The sequence below is a fragment of the Rutidosis leptorrhynchoides genome, chromosome 3 (genome assembly GCF_046630445.1).
Source record: "Rutidosis leptorrhynchoides isolate AG116_Rl617_1_P2 chromosome 3, CSIRO_AGI_Rlap_v1, whole genome shotgun sequence".
Lineage (NCBI taxonomy): Eukaryota > Viridiplantae > Streptophyta > Magnoliopsida > Asterales > Asteraceae > Rutidosis > Rutidosis leptorrhynchoides.
The window spans coordinates 594803424-594825798 of record NC_092335.1 but is presented as its reverse complement, the minus strand read 5'-3'; the positions used below and the strand labels follow the sequence as shown (position 1 = coordinate 594825798).

The following is a 22375-nucleotide window of genomic DNA, read 5'->3' as shown; positions in this document are numbered from 1 at the left end:
ATCAACAAAAGATGTTTTGGTGTTGTTCATGAATCTTTCCGTGTTTTCTTTTCCCCACATACTTTCAAGCGTCTTACGAATCTCCCCTACATCCACATCCGGTTCTTTTTCTACTTCGGGTGTTTCTGTAACCGTGGTAACACAAATGGTTTCATCTTTGCTCAACTCGAAACCTAAGCGTTGATCGAGGCGAATACCCCCACACTCAACACTTTGATAGATTTCGTCCATATCTATAGTATCCTCTACCATTTCTTCACTAACTACTTCGTTTATGTTAACCTCTTGTATCCCAAGCATCATACAATAACCCTCATCAAATTCTCTCTCAACTATATATGCCGAAGGAAAATGCATATTTTCCGAATTACAAAATCGAAAAGTTCCGTTTCCTCCTTCAAAAGTGATAGAACCTGCACCCGGGTCTATTTTACAATCCGCGGTTGCAATGAATCCACGCCCGACTAACAATGGAACATCTTCATCCGTAGGCATATCAAAAATGGTGAATGGTACTTCAAGGAAAACACCTTTTACACTAACCATCACATCGCGAAGTACACCAAGTGCCTGACACTTAGTATTATTGCCAAGAGTGATGACCGCTCGGATTTAGTCAACGAACATAAAGAACATTTGTCATGAAATAATCTCTTGTACGTCTCGTATGACATGATATTAATTGTAGACCTCGTATCGACAATCACCTTGAATTCACGATGATCATTAGCAAAGTGGGGTAATACCCCAATGAAACTCAGTTCGAACAATACTTCCCCTGGATCTTCTTCTTGACGACGGAACTCCGGCCTTCCCTTAACATCTTCTTCCAATGACAACTTTTCATCAAACTCATCAAAACATTCATCTGAAATAACCTCAGACACCTCGTCCTCAGGCGCATCATCAAATCGCCCATCATCATCCCAAACGTCACAATTGGGCATACGACTAATAGTAACATTTTGATCAAGCCACGCATCAATGTTCTCTTTACTAACATAATTCTTTGATTCATTCACCTGAATTGTTCTAAGTTGATGGACTTTCATGGGTTCAAACCGAATTGTTTCAACTACCCTAGCATCATCAAGCGACATACCGGAAGCAATTTTCAATCGTTGCCCATTAACTAAGAACGGTTCCCCACCTTTTGGATCTTTTATTTCAATTGCCCCATACGGAATAACCTTAGTAACCACATAGGGACCGTTCCACTTACTTCTCAACTTACCCGGAAATAACTTTAGCCTTAAATTAAACAACCACACACTTTGCCCCACTTCAAACATCCGCCTTACGATTTGCTTATCATGAAACGCTTTCGTTTTCTCTTTGTAAATTTTTGAACTTTCATAAGCATCGCGACTCAACTCATCCAGCGCCGATAGGTCTAACTTTCTTGCTTTTCCTGCCTCATCCATGTTCATGTTCACCTGTTTAATAGCCCATTCTGCACGATGCTCAATTTCAACAGGTAAGTGACATGCCTTCCCATAAACAAGTCGATAAGGTGAAGTACCAATAGGGGTTTTATAAGCTGTCCGGTAAGCCCAAAGCGCATCGTCTAGTCTTAAAGACCAATCTTTGCGATTAGGATTTACGGCTTTTTCTAAAATCCTTTTTAATTCCCTATTAGATACTTTCACTTGCCCACTTGTTTGGGGATGGTAAGGCGTAGCAATTCGATGATTTACCCCATAATCCCTTAAAAGTTTAGCAAAATGCGAGTTTTTAAAGTGCGAACCCCCATCACTAATTATGGCCTTAGGTACACCATGATGACAGAAAATATTTCTCTTAACAAACTTTAGGACAACTTTGTGGTCATTGGTCCGAGTAGCCTCAGCCTCCACCCACTTGGAGACATAATCAACGGCTACTAGTATATACTCAAACCCAAAAGAAGGTGGAAAGGGTCCCATAAAATCTATGCCCCAAACATCAAAGATGTCACAAACCAAAATAGGGTTCATGGGCATTTCATTACACTTATAGATTCCCCCCATCCTTTGACACCTAGCACAATTTTTAACATACTCACATGCGTCTTTAAAAATAGTAGGCCAAAAGAAACCTGAGTCGAGTACTTTGTACCCGGTTTTCTTGACTCCATAGTGTCCTCCACATGCAAAAGTATGACAATGAGCTAGAATGTCCTTATGCTCATCTTCCGCCACACATCTTCTTATGATTTGATCAGGTCCAATTCGGTAAAGAACCGGGTCCTCCCAAATATAATGCTTAACCTGTGATAAAAAGTAATCCCTCTTGTGCTTGTTCCAATGTTCCGGTATCTTGTTAGTAACCAAATAGTTAACAACATGCGCGAACCAAGGTACCTGCACAATACTAAACAAACACTCGTCCGGGAAATTCTCCTGGATTGGTTTAGCAGGGTCAAACGGTGGCGGGGGTGAGCTTAAGAAGCTAGAGGTTGAGCTGGAATGATTTTAAGGAAAGATTGATCACCCGCTATAGACCTCGGGGTGAGCTTAAGAAGCTAGAGGTTGAGCTCAAGAATTTGAAAATGCATGGCACCGAGTTAGATGCCTATGAACGAAGGTTTTTCGAGTTAACTTTGCTGTGTCCTAGGGTTTATGCGGATGAGGACCGCAAAATTGAGGCTTACATTGATGGTTTGTCCGAGAAGATTGAACACGGGGTTGAGTCCAGTGAACCCCAGACTATTGAGGCAGCTATGACTATGGCCCACAAACTTAATGACAAGGTGTTGAGAAGAAGCAAGACTACAGTTGTTGAAAGTAGTGAGGAGGTTGTCAAGAAGGCTGATAATGGGAAACGAAAGTGGGATAACAACCGCAATCAAAACCAAAATCAGCAGAAGAAACAGGATACCTCAGGTGCTAACAACAGAAATCAGCGTGTGTGTCCTCGTTGCTATAAAGTTCATGATGGTTACTGCACAGTTACTTGTAAGAGGTGCTCTAAGCAAGGGCACATTGCTAAAGATTGTACAGTGCTTTTGCCGGGGTCTGCTACTCCCGCGACTGGTGGTAATAATAATAATGTTGGTAATAGAGGTGGTAACGGTAACGGTAGTGGGAAATCGAATAATGGAGGTAATCCAAGGGTTTGTTATGAGTGTGGGAAGCCGGGGCATTTCCGAGATGCTTGTCCCAACAAGAAGACTGCAGAGACTGCACGCGGCCGAGCGTTCAACATTAATGCTAAGGATGCGGAGGAAGATCCTAAGCTTGTTACTGGTACGTTCTCAGTCGATGATTTATCAGTTTATGTGTTATTTGATTCAGGGGCTGATTTAAGTTTCGTGTCGAGTAAATTAAGTCCGAGAATCAAAACGCCGTTAGCTCTCTTAGACAATACTTATGTTGTTGAAGTAGCTAATGGTAAGGAACTTACTGCTAAGACTGTACATCGTAAGTGTAACATTAATCTGGGTGGTAGGAATTTCGAGATAGATTTGATACCGATTGAACTTGGTAGTTTTGATATTGTTATTGGTATGGATTGGTTGTCCGCGAACCGTGCCGAGATCGTCTGTTATGATAAGGCTATTCGTATTACTGATGTGATTGGAGAGCCACTGATGGTCTTTGGAGATAAGAAATGCACACAGTTAAACCTTATTAGCTGTATGAAAGTTCGTAAACATCTCCGTAAGGGCTGTCATGCTATTCTTGCTCATGTTGTTGATCCTAGTAAGGAAGTAATGAACGTTGATGACGTTCATATTGTTAGGGATTTTCCCGAGGTGTTTCCCGATGACTTACCTGGCCTTCCGCCGCAACGCGCGGTAGAATTTCAAATTGATCTTGTTCCCGGTGCTGCTCCTGTAGCACGTGCTCCTTATCGTCTTGCGCCTTCTGAACTTCAAGAATTGTCAAGTCAACTCCGTGAGTTGATAGACAAAGGTTTTATTCGTCCTAGTTCGTCCCCTTGGGGAGCTCCTGTTCTGTTTGTTAAGAAGAAGGATGGTTCTTTTCGTTTATGCATTGATTATCGTGAACTGAATAAGCTCACTGTTAAAAATCGTTATCCTCTTCCGAGAATTGATGATCTGTTCGATCAGCTTCAGGGTTCTTCTGTTTATTCAAAAATTGATCTTCGTTCTGGCTATCATCAGTTGCGTGTTAAAGAATCTGATGTTTCGAAAACTGCTTTTCGCACCCGTTACGGTCACTTTGAATTTCTTGTTATGCCGTTCGGATTGACAAATGCACCTGCTGTGTTCATGGACCTCATGAACCGTGTGTGTAGACCCTATCTGGACAAGTTCGTTATTGTTTTCATCGACGACATTCTTATCTATTCTAAGAGTGATGAAGAGCACGAAGAACACTTGAGGTTAGTGCTTGATTTGTTAAAGAAAGAAGAGTTGTACGCTAAGTTCTCTAAGTGTGCTTTTTGGTTAAGAGAAGTTCAGTTCCTTGGTCACATTGTTAGCAAACAAGGAATACAAGTTGATCCTGCTAAAATTGAGGCGATTGAAAAGTGGGAAACCCCGAAAACTCCTACTCAAATTCGTCAGTTCTTAGGATTGGCAGGTTACTATCGAAGGTTCATCCAGGATTTCTCTCGTATAGCGAAACCTCTGACTGCTTTAACGCATAAAGGGAAAAAGTATGAGTGGAAGGATGAACAGGAGAATGCTTTTCAGATTTTGAAGAAGAAACTGACTACCGCTCCGATATTGTCTTTACCGGAGGGTAATGATGATTTTGTTGTTTATTGTGACGCATCTCGACAAGGCTATGGTTGCGTTTTGATGCAACGAAAGAAGGTTATTGCGTACGCATCACGTCAGTTGAAGATTCACGAGCAGAACTATACAACTCATGATTTAGAGTTGGGGGCCGTTGTTTTTGCACTTAAGATTTGGAGACATTATTTGTATGGGGTCAAGAGTACTGTGTACACAGATCACAAAAGTCTTCAACATATCCTCGATCAGAAACAGTTGAACATGAGACAACGAAGATGGATTGAGACGTTGAATGATTACGATTGTGACCTTTTGTATCACCCGGGTAAGGCCAATGTTGTGGCTGATGCATTGAGTCGTAAAGAAAGGACTGAACCTCGCAGGGTTAGGGCCTTGAATATGACAGTTAGATCAAACCTCGCAAGGCAGATTCTTGAGGCACAACAAGAAGCCTTAAAGGAAGAGAATTTTGTGAAAGAAAACGTAAGAGGTATGGCTAAGAAATTCGAGATTCGAGCAGATGGTACTAGGTACTTTGTAGGACGTCTTTGGGTTCCGAAGTTTGGTGAACTGCGACAACTTGTTTTGGATGAGGCTCATAAGTCTAGGTACTCTATTCATCCTGGTTCAGGGAAGATGTACCATGATCTTAAGGAGCTGTATTGGTGGCCAAATTTGAAAGGTGATGTGGCTACGTATGTGGCTAAGTGTTTGACCTGTTCTAAGGTCAAAGCTGAACATCAAAAACCGTCCGGATTGTTGGTACAACCAGAAATTCCCGAGTGGAAGTGGGAAGGTATCACTATGGATTTTATCACTAAGTTACCAAGAGTTTCGGGTGGCTACGATGCGATTTGGGTGATTGTAGATCGACTCACTAAGTCGGCTCACTTTTTGCCGATTAGGGAAACCGATTCCATGGAGAAACTCACCCGTTTGTATTTGAAAGAGATTGTTTCGAGGCATGGTGTTCCCGTTTCTATAATTTCCGACAGAGATAGTCGATTTGTATCGAGATTTTGGCAATCGTTGCAAGAAGCCTTGGGCACTAGATTGGATATGAGCACCGCTTATCATCCTCAAACGGATGGTCAAAGTGAGAGGACCATTCAGACATTAGAAGATATGTTGCGAGCTTGTGTGATTGATTTTGGGAATGGGTGGGATAAGTATTTGCCGTTAGCTGAGTTTTCTTATAACAACAGCTACCACGCAAGTATTAAAGCCGCACCGTTTGAAGCTTTGTACGGTAGGAAATGTAGGTCTCCTGTTTGTTGGAATGAGGTTGGGGATGCTCAACTTACAGGTCCAGAGATTATTCACGAGACTACTGAGAAGATTGTTCAAATTAAAGAAAGGTTGAGAACTGCTAGAAGTCGGCAAAAGAGTTATGCCGACAAAGGAAGGAAAGATGTTGAATTTCAAGTTGGTGATCGTGTTATGTTAAAAGTTTCGCCTTGGAAGGGTGTTATTCGTTTTGGTAAAAGAGGGAAGTTAAGTCCTCGTTTCGTGGGACCGTTTGAGATCATTGAAAGAGTTGGACCGGTGGCTTATCGTTTGAAGTTGCCACAAGAACTCAGTGCTGTTCACGATGTTTTCCATATTTCGAACTTAAAGAAGTGTTTGGCTGAATTTGATCAGACTATTCCTTTGGAGGAACTTCAGGTTGACAAGCAATTGCATTTTATTGAAGAGCCAGTTGAGATTATGGACCGGGAGGTAAAGACTCTTAAACAGAGCAAAATTCCTATTGTTCGGGTCCGATGGAACGCTAGACGCGGTCCCGAGTTCACTTGGGAGCGTGAAGACCAAATGAAGCAGAAGTATCCGCATTTGTTCTCAGATGCCGAGTCAACCCCTGCGCCTGCTTAAATTTCGGGACGAAATTTCCATAACGGGGAGGTACTGTCACGACCCTACTTTTTCCGTTATCTTTTTCCGTTAAATTATTTAACGACCGTTAACTGTTAGTGTGCCACGTCATTTCCATGACCTATATTATTATTTTTGTAATAATATATATATATAATAATTATTATGTGTTATGTGGATATATGTATTCATATTTTAAATTATACGTTTCTACGTTCCGCGGATTTCCATCCGGCGAATCTTTTCGGTTTTTAAACCAACGGTCGAGCTTTCGGGATTTTTAAATCCTAAATATTTTAAATATGATATTTTAAGGTCATATTATTATTAGGTGTATTTATATTTATTTTTCGTCGCGCGTTTGTTATCTTTCCGGATTTTTAATCGCGTAAGTGCGTTTTCGCGTTTCGGGCTTCGTTCGGGTTTTCGGGCCACAAGTAATTTAACTTTAAGTGAGATGGACCAAGTGGGGCCCACCCCACTAAAGAATTCGGCTGAATCAATGGGAGGGAGTAATACTCCCTTGATTTTTCATTTTGTAAATATTTTGCAATTCACCAAAATTACCAAAAACCTAATTCTATTATTTTTTTCTCTCAAACCCTCTCTCCTCCCTCTTCCCCCTTTGGCCGTCGAATACATCACCACCATCATCACCATTCTTCAACAAAATTAAAGCTTGGATCATAAATCAATTAACACCATCGCGTTCCTTGTTTCGTTCTCTACGCGATCATATACTTTGATTTTTGATTAGGGTATAAACCCTAACCCTAGAACTTTCCATATTTATTTATATCTCTGTATTTTGATGTTATATGATTAGTATGATATGTATAAGTTGTTGTAATGTTGTTGGAATGCGTAGAATTACTCGTTTGCGTATGATTTCGGTTTGTAAATTTTGGACAGCAGTTTGATTCGTGTTTTCTGACTATATAACTGATATGAATGTTAAAATAAAGTACATAAATGAGTTCCTCTCATCAAGACATTAATTTTAGACTCCGGATTCATGTCGTTTCGATTCCCGGAGCCCTAGATACGCTTAATTTGGTTTTTGTTAAAGATTGAAAGGTGTTCTTGGCATGAACAAGGTTGGGTCCGACTTTGTGACCATCCTTGGTGTCTTTAGGGTGTCTCATTTGGTTAGGACTGATGGTGGGACGAATATTCATGTTCGGGTCACCTAAATCCGAGCCACGGTTCACCCGTTTTGCCCGAATTAGGGTTTTGAGTAAAATGTTTTCCCAATTGAAGTCATGGCTGATATGCACGACTTAGGGACTGTTCTTGGAGTGTTCTTGAGTTCATAAATGTGTCGGGTGGTTTGAGTAGGTGAAGTTGCATATGTGGCTTGCCCGAAACCGACACCCGGGGCTCAAGATACGACCCGGCGAACTTTTAAACTTAAAACTTATGGTTAATGATTAAACTTATGATAAAATTTATGGAATTCATTATTAATTAATTACTTATGATAAAAGAAGTAATTATTATTATTTAAAACTTATGATATAAATATTTATTATATCATTTAATTATTAATTATAATTTCATTAACATTTTAATTAGACTTATGATTAATAATACTTTTATTATTAAAGGAAAATACTTATGATAAGTATTAAATTTGTTTTTGAGAAATTATTAAAAGACTTATAATAAATATTAAATAATTATTTAATTATTATAAGACTTAATTATTATTTAATTATGACTTAATTATTAAATACTTATGATTTAATAATTTTAATTAGAAACTTATGATATGATTAATAATTCATTATTAATTAATAATACTTATGATATGATTTAAAATTTATTATAAATTAATAATATTTATATTATGATTGACATTTAATTAATTAATTAAATACTTATGTTATACTAATTATAACATTTCAACTTATATTAACTTTAATAATTCATTTTATTTAATTAAACTTATGTTAAGACATTATTATACACTTTTGACTTTAAATAACATTATAACCTATGTTATTATTATAACTTACACTTTTAAAATTAATGTTGACTATGTTTGACCAAGGTTGACTTTTGAGTTGACTTTCGGTTGACTTTGACTTTCAGTTGACTTCTGTTGACTTTCTAAATAAGGAAACTTTCCTAACTTCAAAACTTTCTAAAAATAGAACTTTCTAAATATAGAAACTTTCCAAAAATAGAAACTTTCCAAAAATAGAAACTTTCCAAAAATAGAAACTTTCCAAAAATAGAAACTTTCCAAAAATAGAAACTTTCCAAAAATGGAAACCTGCTAAAAATAGAAACTTTCTAAAAATAGAAAGTGTGTGTCCTTATGCTGTTCCAATCAAACCGATGCTTGCTGAGTAATGTTCTATGCCTACTTGCAACATGTACAATAGCTATCATACTAAGACTTGGCCTAAGTTAGTTATTTATTTCGACCTGCTTTATTTATAGGTCGGCGTTGTGATCTTTATTGATCACTTTACTTTACGTGCTGTTCGCTTGTTTGTGAGATTTCTTCAGTTGCTATTTAAGGTGAGTTATAGTCCCGTTTTTACATACTTTTCAAAGTATATTTTTGGGATGTGATTACATGCAGATTTTTATTTACGTTTAGACACAAGTAACAGTTAAATTTAATTATTCATTGTGAGTTGGACAAAAATATTCCCTAGTCTGGTAACTGTAATCATTGGTTTCTACCGGTGAACGCGAATCCTACGGATAGATCTATCGGGTTTGACAACCCCATTTCGAGCTAGTCGCGCTAGCAATTTATAATCGGAATGTTTAGTACTTCGTAATTTGTTGTAGATACACTGTCCAAGTGTATATTTTTATTGTGTTTGGCAAGGGTAAATAAAGGGTTAAGTGGTTACCAGGTGGCTCATTGATAATGGAATAATGTTTAATGTTTTCTAACATTTTTAAATCTTGTGGTCTAAAGTTTACTTATTTATTTAAACCTATAATTCACTCAACCTTTGTGTTGACAGTTTACTTGCATGTTTTCACAGGTACTTGAGTTATTTGATGCTTCCGCTGTCGTTAGAAGAGTCTGCATGCATTTGGGCAGATTTTATGAAACAATTTATGAAACTTAAGTTTGCATTCTATTTTGGATAATTTAAATTGTGGGATTGTTGGCAATGTTTTGTGTCAACTTTTGGTTTCATATTATGGTTGGTTGGTTTTCAAACTACTTAATTTGGTATGTTTCCTTTTTGGGGAACATTTTGAAATAAAAGAATGCAACTTTGTTTATTTAATTCATTTAAGTCCGATCAAGCTATGGGACCAACTGACGGATCCGTTAAGTGTTTTGACGGGGTCGTCACATGTGGTATCAGAGCTCTGGTTGTAGGGAACTAGGCGGTCTTAATGTGGTCAACCCGTGGTTATTAGGGTGCATTAGAGTCTAGTCTACAGCCCGACCATTTTGCTATAGCATTATTATGCATTTCATTTCGTATAAGTTATATTATTAGCTTTCATATCTTTTGGTATATGGTTTGCGGTTTTGCTGTTTGCAGATGTCGACTTCGAGCGATAACTCTGTTGCTGCTCCTGCTCCACCGTCTCCTGCTAGACGTCGTGCTAATCAACCGGAGATCGATGATCCTGTTCATTACTATTTTTCTACCATTACTCATATGAACCGGGCTTATAATGAGGTGACACGTATTAACGCCCTTAGTGATTGTTTGCGCACCTTGCCACATAATGAAGTTATGGACGAGATCCGTGCCGACATGCGTAACTTTGTCACTTTCAAGCATAGGGTTGAGGATGCGAACCGCAAGCGTGATCGAGAAGTTAATGCTAAGTTCGAGGCTCTCGAGAGCACTGTTCGTGTGATGAAGGAAGAGTTGGATGTTGTGAAAGGGAAGTTGCGTAAGTATGAGGATCCTGCTGAGACTCATGCTGGACCAGCTTATCACACCCGCTCTAAGCGAATGTGATGTGATTATTCATATTGATTATCTATTTCATCAGACTTAATGTCCTTTTTATACATACATTTTGGGTTATGTACGGCGTTTTGCCGAGGATTTTATTAAGATTTTGTTATGGGATATTTTTCATTATGTATGGATGGTTATTTTTATGACATCTATTATCATTATCATGTTTTATTTATGATGTTGTGGCTCTTGGCATGTTATATTATGCGTAATATATGTTCATGTATGTTAGGTGCTATGTATGTTGTATGATGTTATCATAAAATATGTATGCATGTGATGGTTATTTCTATAACAATCATAACTGTCATGTTATTACTCATAGTGTTAGTTGACTAATATCTTAATGGTTAGTCTTTTCGTGTTTTGATCTATTTCTTTATGACACTAGTATTATTCTTGGTACTAACGGATGTGTTATTCTATTTTGAAGATCATGCCTCCAAGAGAGTCCGCTGAAGCGCGTATGCAACGCCTGATCAATGAAGGAATTGCTGCTGCTATGGCAGCAAATGCTAATGTTAACGCCAATGCGAACAACAACGTGGGATGCTCCCACAAAACTTTTATGGCTGGTCGACCCCAAGAATTCAGTGGTACGGAAGGACCAATAGGGCTTACTCGTTGGTTCGAGAAAATCGAATCTATTTTCAGGGTCAGTCGGGTCCGTGAAGAGGACAAAGTTAGTTTCGCTAGTTGCACTCTCAAGGATAGTGCCTTGACATGGTGGAACAATCTGGTTAGTAGTTTGGGAAGCGATGTAGCTTATGGTTTGGCCTGGAATGATTTTAAGGAAAGATTGATCACCCGCTATAGACCTCGGGGTGAGCTTAAGAAGCTAGAGGTTGAGCTCAAGAATTTGAAAATGCATGGCACCGAGTTAGATGCCTATGAACGAAGGTTTTTCGAGTTAACTTTGCTGTGTCCTAGGGTTTATGCGGATGAGGACCGCAAAATTGAGGCTTACATTGATGGTTTGTCCGAGAAGATTGAACACGGGGTTGAGTCCAGTGAACCCCAGACTATTGAGGCAGCTATGACTATGGCCCACAAACTTAATGACAAGGTGTTGAGAAGAAGCAAGACTACAGTTGTTGAAAGTAGTGAGGAGGTTGTCAAGAAGGCTGATAATGGGAAACGAAAGTGGGATAACAACCGCAATCAAAACCAAAATCAGCAGAAGAAACAGGATACCTCAGGTGCTAACAACAGAAATCAGCGTGTGTGTCCTCGTTGCTATAAAGTTCATGATGGTTACTGCACAGTTACTTGTAAGAGGTGCTCTAAGCAAGGGCACATTGCTAAAGATTGTACAGTGCTTTTGCCGGGGTCTGCTACTCCCGCGACTGGTGGTAATAATAATAATGTTGGTAATAGAGGTGGTAACGGTAACGGTAGTGGGAAATCGAATAATGGAGGTAATCCAAGGGTTTGTTATGAGTGTGGGAAGCCGGGGCATTTCCGAGATGCTTGTCCCAACAAGAAGACTGCAGAGACTGCACGCGGCCGAGCGTTCAACATTAATGCTAAGGATGCGGAGGAAGATCCTAAGCTTGTTACTGGTACGTTCTCAGTCGATGATTTATCAGTTTATGTGTTATTTGATTCAGGGGCTGATTTAAGTTTCGTGTCGAGTAAATTAAGTCCGAGAATCAAAACGCCGTTAGCTCTCTTAGACAATACTTATGTTGTTGAAGTAGCTAATGGTAAGGAACTTACTGCTAAGACTGTACATCGTAAGTGTAACATTAATCTGGGTGGTAGGAATTTCGAGATAGATTTGATACCGATTGAACTTGGTAGTTTTGATATTGTTATTGGTATGGATTGGTTGTCCGCGAACCGTGCCGAGATCGTCTGTTATGATAAGGCTATTCGTATTACTGATGTGATTGGAGAGCCACTGATGGTCTTTGGAGATAAGAAATGCACACAGTTAAACCTTATTAGCTGTATGAAAGTTCGTAAACATCTCCGTAAGGGCTGTCATGCTATTCTTGCTCATGTTGTTGATCCTAGTAAGGAAGTAATGAACGTTGATGACGTTCATATTGTTAGGGATTTTCCCGAGGTGTTTCCCGATGACTTACCTGGCCTTCCGCCGCAACGCGCGGTAGAATTTCAAATTGATCTTGTTCCCGGTGCTGCTCCTGTAGCACGTGCTCCTTATCGTCTTGCGCCTTCTGAACTTCAAGAATTGTCAAGTCAACTCCGTGAGTTGATAGACAAAGGTTTTATTCGTCCTAGTTCGTCCCCTTGGGGAGCTCCTGTTCTGTTTGTTAAGAAGAAGGATGGTTCTTTTCGTTTATGCATTGATTATCGTGAACTGAATAAGCTCACTGTTAAAAATCGTTATCCTCTTCCGAGAATTGATGATCTGTTCGATCAGCTTCAGGGTTCTTCTGTTTATTCAAAAATTGATCTTCGTTCTGGCTATCATCAGTTGCGTGTTAAAGAATCTGATGTTTCGAAAACTGCTTTTCGCACCCGTTACGGTCACTTTGAATTTCTTGTTATGCCGTTCGGATTGACAAATGCACCTGCTGTGTTCATGGACCTCATGAACCGTGTGTGTAGACCCTATCTGGACAAGTTCGTTATTGTTTTCATCGACGACATTCTTATCTATTCTAAGAGTGATGAAGAGCACGAAGAACACTTGAGGTTAGTGCTTGATTTGTTAAAGAAAGAAGAGTTGTACGCTAAGTTCTCTAAGTGTGCTTTTTGGTTAAGAGAAGTTCAGTTCCTTGGTCACATTGTTAGCAAACAAGGAATACAAGTTGATCCTGCTAAAATTGAGGCGATTGAAAAGTGGGAAACCCCGAAAACTCCTACTCAAATTCGTCAGTTCTTAGGATTGGCAGGTTACTATCGAAGGTTCATCCAGGATTTCTCTCGTATAGCGAAACCTCTGACTGCTTTAACGCATAAAGGGAAAAAGTATGAGTGGAAGGATGAACAGGAGAATGCTTTTCAGATTTTGAAGAAGAAACTGACTACCGCTCCGATATTGTCTTTACCGGAGGGTAATGATGATTTTGTTGTTTATTGTGACGCATCTCGACAAGGCTATGGTTGCGTTTTGATGCAACGAAAGAAGGTTATTGCGTACGCATCACGTCAGTTGAAGATTCACGAGCAGAACTATACAACTCATGATTTAGAGTTGGGGGCCGTTGTTTTTGCACTTAAGATTTGGAGACATTATTTGTATGGGGTCAAGAGTACTGTGTACACAGATCACAAAAGTCTTCAACATATCCTCGATCAGAAACAGTTGAACATGAGACAACGAAGATGGATTGAGACGTTGAATGATTACGATTGTGACCTTTTGTATCACCCGGGTAAGGCCAATGTTGTGGCTGATGCATTGAGTCGTAAAGAAAGGACTGAACCTCGCAGGGTTAGGGCCTTGAATATGACAGTTAGATCAAACCTCGCAAGGCAGATTCTTGAGGCACAACAAGAAGCCTTAAAGGAAGAGAATTTTGTGAAAGAAAACGTAAGAGGTATGGCTAAGAAATTCGAGATTCGAGCAGATGGTACTAGGTACTTTGTAGGACGTCTTTGGGTTCCGAAGTTTGGTGAACTGCGACAACTTGTTTTGGATGAGGCTCATAAGTCTAGGTACTCTATTCATCCTGGTTCAGGGAAGATGTACCATGATCTTAAGGAGCTGTATTGGTGGCCAAATTTGAAAGGTGATGTGGCTACGTATGTGGCTAAGTGTTTGACCTGTTCTAAGGTCAAAGCTGAACATCAAAAACCGTCCGGATTGTTGGTACAACCATAAATTCCCGAGTGGAAGTGGGAAGGTATCACTATGGATTTTATCACTAAGTTACCAAGAGTTTCGGGTGGCTACGATGCGATTTGGGTGATTGTAGATCGACTCACTAAGTCGGCTCACTTTTTGCCGATTAGGGAAACCGATTCCATGGAGAAACTCACCCGTTTGTATTTGAAAGAGATTGTTTCGAGGCATGGTGTTCCCGTTTCTATAATTTCCGACAGAGATAGTCGATTTGTATCGAGATTTTGGCAATCGTTGCAAGAAGCCTTGGGCACTAGATTGGATATGAGCACCGCTTATCATCCTCAAACGGATGGTCAAAGTGAGAGGACCATTCAGACATTAGAAGATATGTTGCGAGCTTGTGTGATTGATTTTGGGAATGGGTGGGATAAGTATTTGCCGTTAGCTGAGTTTTCTTATAACAACAGCTACCACGCAAGTATTAAAGCCGCACCGTTTGAAGCTTTGTACGGTAGGAAATGTAGGTCTCCTGTTTGTTGGAATGAGGTTGGGGATGCTCAACTTACAGGTCCAGAGATTATTCACGAGACTACTGAGAAGATTGTTCAAATTAAAGAAAGGTTGAGAACTGCTAGAAGTCGGCAAAAGAGTTATGCCGACAAAGGAAGGAAAGATGTTGAATTTCAAGTTGGTGATCGTGTTATGTTAAAAGTTTCGCCTTGGAAGGGTGTTATTCGTTTTGGTAAAAGAGGGAAGTTAAGTCCTCGTTTCGTGGGACCGTTTGAGATCATTGAAAGAGTTGGACCGGTGGCTTATCGTTTGAAGTTGCCACAAGAACTCAGTGCTGTTCACGATGTTTTCCATATTTCGAACTTAAAGAAGTGTTTGGCTGAATTTGATCAGACTATTCCTTTGGAGGAACTTCAGGTTGACAAGCAATTGCATTTTATTGAAGAGCCAGTTGAGATTATGGACCGGGAGGTAAAGACTCTTAAACAGAGCAAAATTCCTATTGTTCGGGTCCGATGGAACGCTAGACGCGGTCCCGAGTTCACTTGGGAGCGTGAAGACCAAATGAAGCAGAAGTATCCGCATTTGTTCTCAGATGCCGAGTCAACCCCTGCGCCTGCTTAAATTTCGGGACGAAATTTCCATAACGGGGAGGTACTGTCACGACCCTACTTTTTCCGTTATCTTTTTCCGTTAAATTATTTAACGACCGTTAACTGTTAGTGTGCCACGTCATTTCCATGACCTATATTATTATTTTTGTAATAATATATATATAATAATTATTATGTGTTATGTGGATATATGTATTCATATTTTAAATTATACGTTTCTACGTTCCGCGGATTTCCATCCGGCGAATCTTTTCGGTTTTTAAACCAACGGTCGAGCTTTCGGGATTTTTAAATCCTAAATATTTTAAATATGATATTTTAAGGTCATATTATTATTAGGTGTATTTATATTTATTTTTCGTCGCGCGTTTGTTATCTTTCCGGATTTTTAATCGCGTAAGTGCGTTTTCGCGTTTCGGGCTTCGTTCGGGTTTTCGGGCCACAAGTAATTTAACTTTAAGTGAGATGGACCAAGTGGGGCCCACCCCACTAAAGAATTCGGCTGAATCAATGGGAGGGAGTAATACTCCCTTGATTTTTCATTTTGTAAATATTTTGCAATTCACCAAAATTACCAAAAACCTAATTCTATTATTTTTTTCTCTCAAACCCTCTCTCCTCCCTCTTCCCCCTTTGGCCGTCGAATACATCACCACCATCATCACCATTCTTCAACAAAATTAAAGCTTGGATCATAAATCAATTAACACCATCGCGTTCCTTGTTTCGTTCTCTACGCGATCATATACTTTGATTTTTGATTAGGGTATAAACCCTAACCCTAGAACTTTCCATATTTATTTATATCTCTGTATTTTGATGTTATATGATTAGTATGATATGTATAAGTTGTTGTAATGTTGTTGGAATGCGTAGAATTACTCGTTTGCGTATGATTTCGGTTTGTAAATTTTGGACAGCAGTTTGATTCGTGTTTTCTGACTATATAACTGATATGAATGTTAAAATAAAGTACATAAATGAGTTCCTCTCATCAAGACATTAATTTTAGACTCCGGATTCATGTCGTTTCGATTCCCGGAGCCCTAGATACGCTTAATTTGGTTTTTGTTAAAGATTGAAAGGTGTTCTTGGCATGAACAAGGTTGGGTCCGACTTTGTGACCATCCTTGGTGTCTTTAGGGTGTCTCATTTGGTTAGGACTGATGGTGGGACGAATATTCATGTTCGGGTCACCTAAATCCGAGCCACGGTTCACCCGTTTTGCCCGAATTAGGGTTTTGAGTAAAATGTTTTCCCAATTGAAGTCATGGCTGATATGCACGACTTAGGGACTGTTCTTGGAGTGTTCTTGAGTTCATAAATGTGTCGGGTGGTTTGAGTAGGTGAAGTTGCATATGTGGCTTGCCCGAAACCGACACCCGGGGCTCAAGATACGACCCGGCGAACTTTTAAACTTAAAACTTATGGTTAATGATTAAACTTATGATAAAATTTATGGAATTCATTATTAATTAATTACTTATGATAAAAGAAGTAATTATTATTATTTAAAACTTATGATATAAATATTTATTATATCATTTAATTATTAATTATAATTTCATTAACATTTTAATTAGACTTATGATTAATAATACTTTTATTATTAAAGGAAAATACTTATGATAAGTATTAAATTTGTTTTTGAGAAATTATTAAAAGACTTATAATAAATATTAAATAATTATTTAATTATTATAAGACTTAATTATTATTTAATTATGACTTAATTATTAAATACTTATGATTTAATAATTTTAATTAGAAACTTATGATATGATTAATAATTCATTATTAATTAATAATACTTATGATATGATTTAAAATTTATTATAAATTAATAATATTTATATTATGATTGACATTTAATTAATTAATTAAATACTTATGTTATACTAATTATAACATTTCAACTTATATTAACTTTAATAATTCATTTTATTTAATTAAACTTATGTTAAGACATTATTATACACTTTTGACTTTAAATAACATTATAACCTATGTTATTATTATAACTTACACTTTTAAAATTAATGTTGACTATGTTTGACCAAGGTTGACTTTTGAGTTGACTTTCGGTTGACTTTGACTTTCAGTTGACTTCTGTTGACTTTCTAAATAAGGAAACTTTCCTAACTTCAAAACTTTCTAAAAATAGAACTTTCTAAATATAGAAACTTTCCAAAAATAGAAACTTTCCAAAAATAGAAACTTTCCAAAAATAGAAACTTTCCAAAAATAGAAACTTTCCAAAAATAGAAACTTTCCAAAAATGGAAACCTGCTAAAAATAGAAACTTTCTAAAAATAGAAAGTGTGTGTCCTTATGCTGTTCCAATCAAACCGATGCTTGCTGAGTAATGTTCTATGCCTACTTGCAACATGTACAATAGCTATCATACTAAGACTTGGCCTAAGTTAGTTATTTATTTCGACCTGCTTTATTTATAGGTCGGCGTTGTGATCTTTATTGATCACTTTACTTTACGTGCTGTTCGCTTGTTTGTGAGATTTCTTCAGTTGCTATTTAAGGTGAGTTATAGTCCCGTTTTTACATACTTTTCAAAGTATATTTTTGGGATGTGATTACATGCAGATTTTTATTTACGTTTAGACACAAGTAACAATTAAATTTAATTATTCATTGTGAGTTGGACAAAAATATTCCCTAGTCTGGTAACTGTAATCATTGGTTTCTACCGGTGAACGCGAATCCTACGGATAGATCTATCGGGTTTGACAACCCCATTTCGAGCTAGTCGCGCTAGCAATTTATAATCGGAATGTTTAGTACTTCGTAATTTGTTGTAGATACACTGTCCAAGTGTATATTTTTATTGTGTTTGGCAAGGGTAAATAAAGGGTTAAGTGGTTACCAGGTGGCTCATTGATAATGGAATAATGTTTAATGTTTTCTAACATTTTTAAATCTTGTGGTCTAAAGTTTACTTATTTATTTAAACCTATAATTCACTCAACCTTTGTGTTGACAGTTTACTTGCATGTTTTCACAGGTACTTGAGTTATTTGATGCTTCCGCTGTCGTTAGAAGAGTCTGCATGCATTTGGGCAGATTTTATGAAACAATTTATGAAACTTAAGTTTGCATTCTATTTTGGATAATTTAAATTGTGGGATTGTTGGCAATGTTTTGTGTCAACTTTTGGTTTCATATTATGGTTGGTTGGTTTTCAAACTACTTAATTTGGTATGTTTCCTTTTTGGGGAACATTTTGAAATAAAAGAATGCAACTTTGTTTATTTAATTCATTTAAGTCCGATCAAGCTATGGGACCAACTGACGGATCCGTTAAGTGTTTTGACGGGGTCGTCACACGGGTGATTGCAAAATGGGTGCTTCGGTCAACTTACGCTTAAGGGTGTTAAAGGCCTCCTTACATTGGTCATCAAATTCAAAAGGTGCATCTTTTAATAACAAATTACACAATGGTTTAGAAATAACGCTAAAATCTTTGATAAACCTACGATAGAATCCTGCATGTCCCAAAAATGATCTTACCCCCTTAACATTGGTTGGTGGAGGTAATGTGGAAATAAGTTGCACTTTTGCCCTACCGACTTTGAATCCCCGTTCAGACACAATGTGTCCCAAAACCACCCCTTCTCTTACCATAAAGTGGTTCTTTTCCCAACTAAGGACAAGGTTGGTCTCGGTACACCTCTTTAAAACTTTTTCCAACATACTCAAACACGACTCAAAAGACTTGCCAAATATTGAAAAATCATCCATGAAAATTTCTAAAGACTCTCCTATTAACTCTGAGAAAATACTCATCATACACCTTTGAAAGGTAGCAGGTGCATTACATAAACCAAAAGGCATTCGTCTAAAAGCATAAGTTCCATAAGGACAAGTAAAAGTCATTTTTTCTTGGTCATTAGGGTGAATAGGTATTTGATTATATCCCGAATACCCATCTAAGAAACAATAAAATTTCTGACCTGACAGATTTTCGATGATTTGATCAATAAAAGGCAAGGGAAAATGATCCTTTGAAGTCGCAGCATTCAGCTTCCTGTAATCAATACATACCCGCCAACCCGTCACGAGACGGGTTGTGATCTTTTCACCTTCCTCAGTTTCGATTACTGTTATCCCAGCTTTCTTTGGCACTGTTTGCGTGGGGCTTACCCACTGACTATCCGAAATAGGGAAAATAATCCCTGCATCTAACCACTTAAGAACTTCCTTCTTTACAACTTCCTGCATGTTCGGGTTTAACCTGCGTTGCGTATCATGAGCAGGTTTAACCTCCGAATCTGTAACTATCCTATGCATACACACTGAGGGACTTATCCCTTTCAAATCAGCTATCATCCATCCTACTGCAGCCTTGTACTTTTGAAGCACTTCCATCAAGGCTTTTTCTTGCACACCTGTCAAAACTGAAGCAATAATAACTGGCAAAGTGCCGTCAGTACCTAAAAATGCATACTTCAAATGAGAAGGTAAGGGTTTTAACTCAAGATTCGGTGGTGACTCTAGTGACGGTCTCGTATTAGTATCAATGGATTTAGGTAGTGGCTCATATTTATGAGTCCACGGTGGCAACCTAGCATCCATTGTACTTGCTACTGCTAATTCTACTGCCTTAACCTCTTCACATTCAACATCCTCTTCGTTACCTAAGAAAAATATTTCTACTGGGTCATTGGTTATTAGGTGAGAAGTATGTTTTTCCACTAATTCATCAATCACATCTATCCGATAGCATTCATGGACATTCGGGGTGTGAAGAGAATTAAAGATATTAATTCTCATCTTGCGATTCCCGAAAGATATGTCCATAGCACCCGTTCAACAATTAATGTGAGCATTAATGGTGGCCAAGAACGGGCGTCCCAAAATTATAGTGGGTTGGGCATCTCTATTCCTAGGTTCAATATTCATAACAACAAAGTCAACTGGTTAATAGAAATCCTCTACTTTTACTATCACATCTTTTAATATCCCCCTAGGCATTTTGATTGACTGGTCCGCTAGTTGAATAATTATGTCAGTTCTTTTCATTAAACCCAATTCAAATCAGTCAACTAGACAAAAAGGTAAAATATTAATGCTAGCTCCTAGGTCCAATAACGCCTTTTTCACATTCATGTTTCCTACAGTCACAGCTATCAACGGGGTCCCTGGGTCCTTAAACTTAGGTGGAAGTGTACCCGAAACAACCGCACTTAGGTGCTCGGTTAGCTCCACCTTTTTGGGTAAAGTCGCCCTTTGCTTCCTCTTTTGAGTGCAAAGGTCCTTTAAAAATTTAGCATAAGACGGGACTTGCCTAATAGCATTGAGGAGGGGTAAATTTATCTTAACATGTTTAAACGTTTTCCACATGTCCTCTGGTTGTGGTCCTTTTTTCCCATACGGGAACTGGTTTGGGGACTCTAAGGCCTTGGGAAATGGGACGGTTTTTGATTCCGTATCCATTTTCTCGGTCTCATTAACGATTGGTTCGGTCTTCTTCACCCCCTCCCCACGGTTATCATTTTCACTTACCTCTTCCTCGTCAAGAACAATAGGAGACTTACTTGACTCTTGTTGCACTACCTCATTTTCTCCTACCTTATTGTCATACTTCTTTCTGCTTCTCAAGGTACCTACCATGTTAACGCTATGCCCTTTTCCCTGATCCTTATGATTTTGATTTAGAACCGTGTAGCTTGGAATTGTACCTGGTTCCCTATTTCCCTTACTTTCCGCTACATTACCGATCTCCTTAGCCAATGCACCAATCGACTTATTTTGCACTTCTATCATTTTTCGCATTTCAGAGATGAACGCATCCATCTTAGCATCCGAGCTAGATGGTTGATTGGTTGAAGTACTATTTTGATTTTGGTTTAGATTTTGGCCTTGGTTTTGGTAATTGTTTTGGTTTTGGTTTCGGTTGTTGGGATAAGGATTTTGATAGTTTCTTTGGTAGTTGCCTTGGTTCTGAAAGTTACCCTGGTTTTGAAAGTTGTTTTGTTGTCTAAGTTGGTTCCCTTGGTTAGCATTCAGAGCGTTGTTATTGCTCCAACTGAAATTAGGATGATTTCTCCAACCCGGATTATACGTGTTGGAGTATGGATCATATCTCCGCCCCTGAACCTCGTTAACTTGTTCTTCCACTATGTGCTGATTTACCGGTGGAATCCCATTTCTACATCCATATGTAAAGTGAGAAGGATCTCCACAAATCTCACATACTTCCTGAACTTGCGAAACATTACAAGCAAGACCCTGGTTTGGGTTGTTAAATATAAGCATTTTCAAATCATCAAATTCCTGATCTAAGTTCCTAGATGAACCACCCGAATCGGAAACATGATTCACTCGGGAGGTACTAGGTTGTTTACGATCAACCGAAGCTTGAGTTTTTGAACCCTTGCTTAACTGTTCGAAGAAAGTCCATTCATCATCACTAGACCGAGTTAAGAATGCCCCACCACTAGCCGCCAAAATAAACTGTCTGTTTTGAGAATCTAAACTATCATAGAAAACTTTAACCAATTCCCACTTGGGTATCTCATGGTGTGGGCATGCCCTAAGTAACCCCTTCAGACGTTCATACGCTTCATGAAATAATTCACCCGGTAATTGTTTAAAAGATTTTATTTGCGTACGCATGTCTGAAGTTTTACTTATGGGGTAAAATTCTTCTAAAAATCGTTTTTTCATTTCCGCCCAAGTATTAATACTCCGGGCGGGCAAGGAGAGAAACCATCTTTTTGCCTTATCCTTAAGTGAATAAGGAAATAATCGAAGACGTACCTCATCATCAGTGAAACCGTTTACCTGATTAGTAGCACATATCCCATTAAATTCAGTGATGTGTTCATATGGTTCCTCATTAGCCATACCTCGGTAGGTTGGCAATATCGAAATGAGTTGAGGTCGGACCTCAAATCGTCGGTTGTTTCCTCCTATCGGAGCAGGATAAACAATGGGTGAATGATCCTCAAAATCA

The 22375-nt window shown here is 38.5% G+C and overlaps 1 pseudogene; it reads left to right on the top strand.

The window, feature by feature from the left end:
• Window positions 1-21931: 21931 nt before the first annotated feature.
• LOC139903390 (small nucleolar RNA R71) lies at window positions 21932-22045 on the top strand (annotated as a pseudogene).
• Window positions 22046-22375: the final 330 nt, after the last annotated feature.